Source organism: Trifolium pratense, linkage group LG5 (genome assembly GCF_020283565.1).
Source record: "Trifolium pratense cultivar HEN17-A07 linkage group LG5, ARS_RC_1.1, whole genome shotgun sequence".
NCBI lineage: Eukaryota > Viridiplantae > Streptophyta > Magnoliopsida > Fabales > Fabaceae > Trifolium > Trifolium pratense.
Window position 1 is genome coordinate 22149333 of NC_060063.1, and position 9270 is coordinate 22158602.

The 9270-nt window shown below is 35.4% G+C and overlaps 1 pseudogene; it reads left to right on the plus strand.

Moving 5' to 3' along the window:
* Window positions 1-6978, plus strand: part of LOC123886250 — a 64952-nt pseudogene extending 57974 nt beyond the window's left edge.
* The last annotated feature ends 2292 nt before the right edge of the window (window positions 6979-9270 follow it).

The following is a 9270-nucleotide window of genomic DNA, read 5'->3' on the forward strand; positions in this document are numbered from 1 at the left end:
AGTTTTGCACTACGCTGGGGGCGTGGTCCATCACGCGCAGCGTGATGCTTATCACAGAGAGACCAAAAACCTGCTTTGATCACGCGCGGCGTGGGGACTGTTCACGCGCGGCGTGAAACTCTGACCTGAGAAGATTGGCCACTGACTAGTGATCACGCGCGGCGTGATATCTATCACGCGCAGCGTAGTGTTAATTTCAGCAACCACGCGCAGCGTGGTAGATCTGACGCGCAGCGTGGTTGCAGTCAGTATATATGGAAAAGTCAGTTTTCTGGATCTTGGTTCGAATTTTCTGCTACAGTACACTAATATTCTGATTTTCTGAGCATTCACTCTATTGGATCCTGGATTTCACTGGATAGCTTCGAGCACATCAGCGGCATGGATCCTCAAGCCATGAAGTTGAAGCTAGGAGGCGAACGAAGCAACATGAGGAGCTAGACTTCTCGTGGAGGTAGGATCTAGGATAGCTTAGGATGTAGAGTAATCTGATGTAATTCTGCTATATTGTATGATTTCACTCTTGTAATAGTGTTCGTTTAATGCAAGTCTATACTTAATGCCTTACGATTCTTCATTAGCGTTGTAATGGATCTAGATTTAAGTCACGTATGAGAATATTGGTTTAATTTCTGAACTGAATTGCATTAAGCACTTGAGTGTTTCCGGTCGAGAGATTGAAACATAGAGTGTAGCGAACGATCAACGCGTTTTCAAATACTTCGTTGTAGGTAGCTTTCATCCGAGAGATCGGAGGAGTATCGACAACGAATAGGGTGAATTTTGACAAGAGATTGCGATTCACCATAATGTTGATCCAGTTGCGAATACTTGAGTGAATTCATATTGTATGATAGATTGCATATGATTAAGCTATAGTCTAGGTGATTCCGATGATTCTACCTCGCTTTTCCACTTATTGAATTAGCACATTTTTCGTACCGTCAAATTACTCAACCAAACCCCCAATTTATGTTTTCTTACTGCATGATGTTTATAAACACTATTATACTAGTTTAATCACACAATCCCTGTGGATCGATATTTTATTACTACGTGGTATTTCGTTCACTTGCGAAAAATATCCATCAATGCTTATTTTATTTATTTTATTTTTCTATTTTTATTTAATGTCTTTATTTTTATTTATTTATTTTATGTCTTTAGTTTTAGTTATGTCTAGCTAAATTTAGCATTGCTAGGATGTGTAGTTAGTAGCTAATAGGGGATCGGTAGTTAATTCGTGTTTAATAGTTTTCAACCACCAGTTTAAAATAATACGTTTTCAAACAATTTGTCACGAGAGTGAGGATTGTTTTATAGGCAATAAACAAACATTGACGAGAGTTGAGGTTTAGGGCCAGATAGTTAAAACTGACCCTTAGTTCTAAAGTCCGCGAGAGCTATTTAGGATTGATGAGTTTTATATTGATTTTCAAAGGTACTTATATAGGTAAGTGAGCGCGTGAGAGCAGAGCATTTATTTTATCTAAGTATAACGCTAGTCAAGATTTGCGAGAGCTGAGATTAGTGTTTTTAAATCAAATATAATTCTTGAAAACTGGCGACTGTTTTATTTTCTTAAGCAGTTTTTAATTAAACGTTGACTATAATTCGTCACGAGAGTGAGAATTAATTAAAGTAAAAATCAATAGAGCGAGAGCGTGAGATTTCTACTAGATAGTAAAAACTGAACATTAACTCTAATTCGCAACGAGAGTTGGGATTAGAGTTAATTAAATTATATTACTTTTCAAAGAGTATTTTATTAGCGGATGTGAGAACGAGAGTTAAGCATCACCTTTATATTATATAATGCTGGTCAAGATTTGCGAGAGCTGAGATTGGTATTTTTAAATCAATATAGTTTCGAAAATTTAACAGTTTGTCTAACACGAATTAAGCATTGAACCCTCTGAAGCAACTAATAGCACGTCCTAGCAATATTTTATTCACATATTAAAAATCTAAAAAATATTTATTTCTCTTATTTTAATTATTCAATTATTCAAAACCCTTTAAATCATTAGACTTAGATTTACAAAGCAACACCAGATAACGGTAGGTCGATTATTGGTCCTTTGGGTTCGATAATCTTTTAAAACTACGCGACACAACTGTATACTTGTAGTTAAGTTGATAAATATCGCGATCAGAGACCGGGTTTGCCGGTTGAAAACCTTGATTTGCTAGAGCGTCATTATCCCTTCGCCCATAGTCACCAAGATTACGTCTTTGTGGTTGAGGAATCGGTGGAACGATGACCGGTGGATCCTGCTCTTCTTCCATAGCAGCTGAACTCTGTTCTTGACAGTCTGGTACACCACCTAACGAAGCTTTTTCCCTAGAAGCTTGAGCTTCCCTTGCCGCTTTCCGATTTGCACGAGCTGTCTTCTCAATTTCTGGAACAAACTGCAGCTCAACGGGACCTGTCCTCCGCATGCACTAGGAAACAAACAAGTAGAGCGCTCTCGACAGAAAAATGTAAAGCAGAAAATTCAAAGAAAACACAGAAAATATAAACACTATTGCCTTGTCGAATCAATCACAGTCCCCGGCAACGGCGCCAAAAACTTGATGGACTATTCGCAAGTGTACGAATTCGCCACGTAGTAATAAAAATATCGATCCACAGGGATTGTGTGACTAAACGAGTCTAATAGTGTTCATAAACATCATGCAATAGGAAAACATAAATTGGGGGTTTGGTTGAGTAATTTGACGGTACGAAAAATGTGCTAATTCAATAACTGGAAAAGCGAGGTAGAATCATCGAAATCACCTAGTCTATAGCTTAATCACATGCAATCTACCGTATCATATGAAATTACTCAAGTGTTCACAACTGGATCAACAAATTAGTGAATCGCAATCTCTTGTCAAAATCCACTCTATTCGTTGTCGATACTCCCCCGATCTCTCGGGTGTAAGCTACCTACAACGAATGAGATGAAAGCGCGTTGATCGTTCGCTACACTCTATGTTTCAATCTCTCGACCGGAAACACTCGAGTGCTTAATGCAATTCAGTTCAGAAATTAAACTAATATTCTCATACGTGACTTAACTCAAAATCATTATAACACTAATGAAGGATTATAAGGCATTAAGTACAGATTTGCATTAAGTAAACACTATAAAAAGAGTAAATTCATACAATATAGCAGATTACATTAGATCCATCTACATCCTAAGCTATCCTAGATCCTACCTCCACAAGAAGTCTAGCTCCTCATGTTGCTTCGTTCGCCTCCTAGCTTCAACTTCATGGCTTGAGAATCCATGCTGCTGATATGCTCGAAGCTATCAAATGAAATCCAGGATCTAACGGAGAGAATGCTCAGAAAATCAGAATGTAGGTGAACTGTAGCAGCAAATTCCGAACCCCTGCACCAGAAATTGAAGTTTCCTTATATAATAATCGCAACCACGCCGCGCGCCAGATCTATCACGCCGCGCGTGGTTGCTAATCCGTCAACTACGCCGCGCGTGTAACGGTCTCACGCGGCGCGTGATCAAATCTGAGGTCTCTGATCTTCAACTCTGCAACCTTCACGTAGCGCGTGATAGCTCCACGCCCCTGGCGTAGTTATCTTCCCTTTCTTCACACCGCGCGTGGTCGATGTTACGCCGCGCGTGATCAAGTCAGAGAGCAATCCAATTCTGATCAAAGCTACACGCCGCGCGTGATAGGCATCACGCCGCGCGTGATTAAGGTGAAAAACTTGGCTCACTGAGATCTCCATCACGCAGCGCGTAATTGGCTACGCCCCTAGCGTAGTGAAAATCATATTTTCCTGCTTAAAATCCTGCTTTTCTTGCAGAACAAGTAACCCTGCTTCCGAGTAGATTTCTCTTGAATTTATTGCTTAAAACCTACTAAAATGCATCTAATGTCACTCAAATAGGCATGGATTAGAGAGTGTGACGATCCGTCATCAGATATCAACTTTTTACTTGCATCTTATTTGATTCCTTATGTTGGTCTTACCGGATATGTTGGAGTCAATCCAATCCTCCAAAATCCTACTTATATAGCCTACTGAACCTACAAAAACTTTTCAAACTATATATGGGAAAAACAATTTAAAACTTTGGTTTTTACATTGATTTTTCAACCGAACTAGATTTGTAATTAATAATGTTGCTTGCTTGTATTGTATCAGTTAGTTGCAGGCCTTCTTGGAGTAGAATCGGGCCAAGATGCAGTTATACGAACATTGTTATACGAACATCATCCATTGAAAGTGAAACCTTATGGAGTGAGTGTGGCAGAATTCACTGATCGCATTTCAAATCTTAGAAATATATTGGGAAATGGGGGTTTGAAAGATGTTGGTCTTAGTATTGTTGACATTAGCACAGTTGGAAACATCCTTGTTGGTGATGAATCTTCGCTCTCATTATTTTTACACCTTAAAATTGTTTTATTAAAGTTATTGTTTTGTATATATTTTTAATATATTTATCAATACATTTTCAGATAAAAGTAAACAAATATAGCGTAGAATTGAAAAATATAAAAATGTTTTTTTTCTTACGGAATAAAAATTTTGTTGTTTTTTGGGAAATTTAAATAAAGATTAAATTTTACTTAGTGGAACAAAAAGAGTAAACCTAAGTTTAGTTGTTTTGAGAAAATCATCTCTTCTTTTGCTTATTTTTTTTCTATGTTATTTCTATGTGGTCACAATTAAATTCTATAATAATGATAAAATATAGCACTTGATTAAAAATATAAACCATAGTAATATTATTTTTAATTGAAATTACAATATTGATTTTTCAACTTAACTTTTTAAAAGGTGCAAACATTTCAAAAAGTGCAACTATCAAACATAAATATCTCAAACGTTGTTGTAACAACAACAGTAGGGTCCTTGATAACAGTCGCCACCATCGAAGCCCTTTGTTTGACATTGATCGTAACAATTTTTAAATTCCTTTGGACAACTCCCCGAAATAAAGCAATTTCCAGGCATTTTCGAATCAGCTTCTGCAACAATCAATTCAAATTTATTAGAAATATAATCTAATATATAAGATATGGTCATTTCAAAACCTATGATAGAAATTGTCACAACAAAAATGTTTCTAAAGCTCACCACTTAAAACAAAAATGTAAGAAATTAAAACACCGCTCTCAAATTATGCGACTGCAAAATATTTCCTTGATAACACATGAAAATTTGGTGGACAACAACAAATGCCCGAGCTAATGAAACAATTGCCACGAAAATGGTAGCTCCTTGTTCTGCAATTATCGGATCCATTAAACGACTTATTTGGACAACTCCCCTAAATAAAATAATTCCTCGATATGTGAATTCAACTTTTACATTCAATTAACAGTTCATATAACTATCATCTAATGTACAATATATTATTAATTCAAACATATGATATAAATTTTCATAAAAAATATGTTTCTAAAAATCATTTTTTTTAAAAAAAAAAATAATATAAGAATTTAAAACCTATTCTCAAATTCTACTACTACAAGACATTTCATTGGCAATACAACAAAATTTAGTTGAAGAACAAGTTTACTACCAGCAAATATCACAGAAGCAAGACACATAATTGCAATGGTAAAAAAGATAAAATTGATGTGGGTTGCCATTATCTTTTGATAGGTTGACAAATAACTTCTTACAATAGGCTATTTAACATCACCAGAGAAGTTAATGTGCATTGCATTTTTCTTTAATTAAGGTAAACAAAACATAATTAAAGTCAACAAAATTTAGTTATAATAAATTGCATTTTTAAATAGACTGACAAATAACTTCTTACAATAGGCTATTTAGTGTCACAAGAAAAGTTAATGTGCATTGTATTTTCCTTTAATTAAGGTGAAGAAAACATAATTAAAGTCAAAAAAATTTAGTTGGCTTAACTATACATTTGGTACCTTAGGTTTATTTTAGGTTTCAATTTGGTCCCTTACGTTTAAAAAGTATCAATTTGGTCCCTTACGTTTATTTTAGGTTTCAAGTTGGTCCTTTCCGTCAATTTTGTCACATGTGGCAGTCAATTTGCATACGTTGACTGACACGTGGCACTTGGACACGCTGACACGTGTACTATTCAAACGGTGTTAGTGACAAAACTAACGGAAAGGACTAACGTGAAACTTAAAATAAACGTAATAAGGGACCAAATTGATACTTTTTAAACGTAAGGGACCAAATTGAAACCTAAAATAAACGTAAGGGACCAAATGTGTAGTTAAACCAATTTAGTTATAATAAATTGCATTTTTCAACACACACACACGTTTTTATTATATAATAAAAACAAATTTAATGCATTAAAATTTGATTATATATATATAAAAAAAATTATATCTGACAAACAATGGGCTATCACTCTTAAAAGCAGATTTTTTCGTAATTCTAGCCCCATCAATCATGCGATTTCATCGTCTATTTGGTCATGTTTGAAAAATGTTTTACATTTGGTTCGTGATCATAGTATTTGGCAAATTGGTAACGGTTTATCTACTTCATTTTGGAATGATAATTGGCTTGGTTACAAATTAAAAGACTTAATTTCGGAGCCACTTCCTAATCCTATTTCGCATCTGGTGAATGCCAAAGTTGCAGAAGTCGTTCATAATCAAGTTTGGGCCTTACCTGAAATTTTTAAACAACAATTTCCTATTATTACTTGCGATATTCATGCTCTTTCTCTCCCATCCATATCGGAACCAGACGAATTAGTTTGGGAAGATTCTATCTCTGGAGAATTGACTTTTAAACTTGCATATTCTTGTGATATGCAGCCCCCTCAATGTATAGGTTGGACCAAGTTCATCTGGAAACATTTTATTCCTCCTTCTAGATCATCAGTTGCTTGGAGAATTATGCACAATGTTATTGCCACTGATGATAACTTGATCAAAAGAGGCCTCACGATTGTTTCTTGTTGCAGTCTTTGTGGAAGTAGTTACGAAACTGTTACTCATTTGTTCTAGCGCTGCCCCTTTATAATGCAGTATTGGAACTGGTTATCTTCTTTGCTAGGCATGCCGCTTGATCTCTCAAATTTTGATTCCCTTCTTGGCATATGTAAAAAAGGTTGGAGTCCTCAATTACATGATCTCATTATTGCAGCCATTGTCAATATTTTGTGGGAGGTCTGGAAATGCAGGAACAATGTCAGATTTAATGATATTTATCCCTATTTTTCTCGTGATCTGATCTATGTAAAAAGTCTTATTCATCAAGCAGCTCATTATTCCAAAGGTCACATGTACTCATCTATAAAAGAATTTTCTGTCCTCAAGCATTTTGGTGTTGATTGTCATCCTCCCCCTCCGCCATCTATTAAACAAGTCAATTGGATCATGCCTCCTAGTTTTTGGGTGAAGTGCAATACTGATGGAGCCTCTAGAGGTTCTCCAGGTATTTCTTCTTGTGGTGGCATCTTTAGAGACCATCTTGGTACTTTTTTAGGTGCATTTTATGCTAACATTGGTGTTGCAACCTCTCTTTATGCTGAAATTTGCGCTGCAATTTATGCTATTGAATTTGCTTCTGCTAAAGGATGGACCTGTCTTTGGCTTGAATGTGACTCTATCCTCTTAATTCAAGCTTTCACTAATGTGAATGTGGTCCCTTGGAAGCTGAAGGTTAAATGGAAAAATTGTCTTCATATCGTTAGAAATTTTCGTTTTAGATTTTCTCATATTTATAGAGAAGGAAATACTTGTGCGGACAGATTAGCTAATGCGGGTTTTTTTGTTGATGGGTTAGTCTGGTGGGATCAATTACCAAGTTGCTCTAGAGAGAGTTTCTTTAGAGATAGAGTTGGTTTGTCTAATTATCGCTTTCGCTAATCTTGTTTTGGTGGGTTTGGTTTTTGCCCCCCCACCCTTTCTTTTGTTTTTTCATTCTAATAATACTTTTCGTGAGATGGTAGAGGAGTGGTAGTACATTGAGGTGCCAACATAGTTGGGATGTCGATGAATTACTATGAAGCCATGCTCTCCATTTTTGAAAAAAAAAAAAAAAACCATATTAAAAAATTATTATACATGGTCAACAAGATTTATATTTTTATTATATTTAGTAAATTTTATTTTTTTGACCTTGTTCTGGGATGACTAAAACCTAATGTACTAAAAGACCCATAATCAGGGGCGGAGCCCTTCATGGGCTGGACAGGGCCATGGCCCGCCCCAGAATTTTTTTTTTTTTCATAGGTATAGTATTTAGCGGCGGTTATAAACCCCCGCTAACTAGTCTGTGTAGTTTGTTATATTTTGTTTTGCGGGGGTTTCAAACCATAGAATCCAGTATTCTTTAACAGGTTTGCATTTTGCGGGGGTTTCCAACCCCCGCTATTTTTACGTCCCAGAATTCAAATGATTCAAATATACTTTTTAATTTAATTTTTTAAGCATCCCTTCTAATGTTTTATTGTTTAATAATTTATAGATGTCTTAAAATGTGTAATTTATTTTGTAGAAGTATTCAAGTATATTTTTTTGGAGGAAAAAAGTACTCAAATTTTTATTTAAAATAGAGTTTGTGCATAAAAATTTATTTTTGAGATATCCATACTAGACAGACCCTCAATATGATATGTCTTTTTTTTAGTAATTTCTTTTGCATATTCGATTTATATTTGTAGCGGCCCGCCCCAATTTTTCGGGCTAGCTCCGCCACTGCCCATAATAACGGTAAGCTCTTCACATGGCTCTCAAATGACTACAAAAACACCTACGACCAGAAAAATGTGGGTTCATTGATCCAAAACACGTTAGCAAACAATGGATAAATGACACTCCAAGAGGATATTTATGATCGATTCCATGCACACTGTAACACCCAAACCCATTATTTAATAAAATTCTACCATGATAAATCTTTTTCAAAATACGCGGCGGAAAATCAATGTTTGTTATTATAAAATCTTGGTTCAAGTATTACATACTTCATAAAAATAAGACTAATTTAATTAATTAGTAAGACTACCTGTTTATACAAATTTTGAATCAATATTGCATCATTCGTTATACAAAATGACTACGACTAGGGAACTCTATACACATTATAAAACCTCTTTTGCCGTGTCACAATCAGAGCGGAGCTTCACCGACGAAACCTGTGAATCTGGACCCCCAACGGTCCAACACATAATGTAACATCCATACCCATTATTTATATAATTCTATCTTTAGTAAAAATCTTTTCTGAAAATACGCAACGGAAAATCACAATTTAATTTATAGAATATCGGTTCGAGTATTACATTCTTCAAC